Source organism: Condylura cristata, unplaced genomic scaffold, assembly GCF_000260355.1.
Source record: "Condylura cristata isolate star-nosed mole 26May11 unplaced genomic scaffold, ConCri1.0 scaffold00011, whole genome shotgun sequence".
Lineage (NCBI taxonomy): Eukaryota > Metazoa > Chordata > Mammalia > Eulipotyphla > Talpidae > Condylura > Condylura cristata.
This window is the reverse complement of record NW_004567112.1, coordinates 55,048,317-55,050,994: the sequence shown is the minus strand read 5'-3', so window position 1 is coordinate 55,050,994 and position 2,678 is coordinate 55,048,317. Positions and strand designations below refer to the sequence as shown.

Sequence of the window (2,678 nt, the reverse complement as noted above, 5' to 3'; positions counted from 1 at the left end):
ATGTAGTCCCAATTATCTATATCGCTTCTGTTTTCCTTGCTGTTAAAGTGGAAACCAAAAAACAAGTCATTGTGGAGCATTTTTGCCTATGTTTCTTTTAGGTATTGTATGGACACAGGTTTAACATCCAATTTTCTATCCACTTTGAGTTAATTTCTTTACATGGTGAGAGAAAGTGTTCTTGTTTCATTCTTTTGCATGTGGCAGTTAATTCTGCCCCACCATTTATTGATGACACTTTCCTTTCTGCTATGCGTCCTCTTGCTCTTTTGCAATAGGTTAGCTGTCCTTACATGTGTGGGTTTATTACGAGGCTCTCAAACCTATTCCATTGGCTTGCGTGTCTGTACCATATGTTTGTTGCTGCACCATACTGTTTTGATTGTTACAACTTTGTTGTCTTGAAGACTGGGAGTGTGATCCCACCATTTTCCCTTTTTGCCAGTGTTCCATAGGATACTATATTCTCATTTTAATTTGTCTGAAGGTAATTTTAATCTTTGAGCTATTCAGTCATTTGTCTGAAGGTATTGTATTCTCATTTTCATTTGTCTGAAGGTAGTTTTAATCTTTGAGATATTCATTAAACCAATAGTTGTTCCGTAATATCTCATTCAGTATCCACTTATGAAAGATATTTCTGCTTTCTTTTGTAGTTGATTTTTGGTTTGATACTAATGGAGTCAGAAGTGTGCTTGATATTATTTTAATTCTCATGAATTTAATAATAAATGTTTTGTGATTTGTGTAACACGTGAATTTCAGAAGAATGTGTTTCACCTTTTAGGATGTAAATATTTTATTACTATTTGCAAAAAATTGTATGTCTCTAGGCACTCAAATCAATGTTAAGTGTAATATGTCATACGTAATCTTTGTTCTTAAGGCATTTGTTCCAAGGAAGAATTTGGTGATAAAATAGAAGAGCAAGACTATGTACACATGTACCACACAGGTATGAGTAGCCCACATTCAAGGTCAGAGACTTACCCATCTTACCTTCCACTGAGAACACTTCTGCATTTCTTCCCCAGGACCAGATATAACCATAAGGAAGTTAGTCAAAGTGAGTGTAACCTTCCACTGGGGGAAGCATTGTTCCTGTCAATCAAATGGAATTAGTTACTCTTTACATCTCAGTTAACGTCTTCTTTTACCTGAAGAACAAGAGGGAATTGACAAGGCAGAGCCCGCAGGACATGTCTTTTTTTCTTTCCTGTATTGAGGGAACTCTCCAGATTGCTTGCTGCATGGGATAGAAATTGTGGTATGTCCTAATCTCTCAACATGCAATTTAGAAGAGGAAAGTGACATAAATGTATGTATAGGATCTTAACAGACAGAGAGGGAGGAGGGCAGCAGAACTTTATGTCAGTTTGGGCAGGAATGTGTGCATGAGGGTGAGGACAAGTGGGTGCAGGGACAAGCTGAATATAGAAGTAACCATGTTTGTTGTGGCCTCTGGTTATGGCCAGTCATCAGGTTTAGTTGAAGCCAGCTCAACCACTGCAACACTGTTTACCAACAGGTGAGGGTAAAAGACTTAGGATCCAGTATAATGTCAGAAAGCTCCAGCACTCTTTTATGTTGCATAATTCACTTTTATTAATTACATCTATGACAGCTGTTCTTGAAAGGAACACTATGATTTTTCAAGAGCCCTTCTTATATTTTTCAAGCTCCTCAATATGGTGAGGGGAATGGAGTCATTTCTATTGAACTCATTGTATCTCTTTAAGTGATCAAACCTTATATTAGTTCCAGAAACTTCTACTGTTCTTCTGGAGACATGTTGTTATTTCCTTGTAAAACTTTGAGAACTTTTTGTCTACTGCAAGTACCAATTTGATAGTATAGAGGAAGTTGTTGGGCATGGATCAAGCCTTTTTCAACAATTTAATAGCTTTGTCCAGGTCATCTTTGCTTCGATAAAACTTTGCTACTGGGACAATCACATCAGTTGCATGTGGGGCTTTCTCCAAGGCCTCTTCCACCAACCTCTCTCCTTCATCTCCTTTATTCATCCTTTGGAGTTTCAGAGCCAGGAGGACTTTAACATACTGGTTTTCAGGATCCAGCTGAATGGCTTTCTTCAGAAGATCAATGAGATTCTTACGCGGCAGCCTCTCATCCAGACAGTAAACGGCAATGACAAGTCCAGTGGTGAATTCTGGGTTGTCTGGTTTCCTTTCCAGAGCCTTCTGAAAACACACCATGCATGGCCCTTTCATTTTGTTCTCCACACTTTAACAGTGCCCAACCTTCCTCGTTATACAGCTCAGGACACTCAATACTGTCAGGGCTTGAAAACTTCTCGCAGACTTGTTTCACCTTGTCTACATATGTTTGAGCTTCTGAGAGTCTTCCCATGTAATAGTGGACCCAGGCATAGTTTCCCCAGGTGACCAGACTTCTGAGTTCTGCTTGATGAGCATCGTGGGCTTCCTGGGTGAACGCTTCAGCTTGCTGTAGGCATTCCAGGGTTGCCTCATTTTGGCCCCTGCAGGATTTTATGTAGGCCAACAGGTTGCATATTGTGGCCTTCTACTTAGTCTTTAAATTTTTAATCTGGTCATGCACCGCACTTTCCAGATCATCTTCGATTCTGTTTTCATTGAGTAAGTTCCAAGTGAAATGGCATTTCAGTTGTGAGAGATCTTTCTCCAGAGAACTCTTGT

The 2,678-nt window shown here is 39.4% G+C and overlaps 1 pseudogene; it reads right to left on the bottom strand.

The window, feature by feature from the left end:
* Positions 1-1,770: 1,770 nt before the first annotated feature.
* Positions 1,771-2,678, bottom strand: part of LOC101622176 — a 5,938-nt pseudogene continuing 5,030 nt past the window's right edge.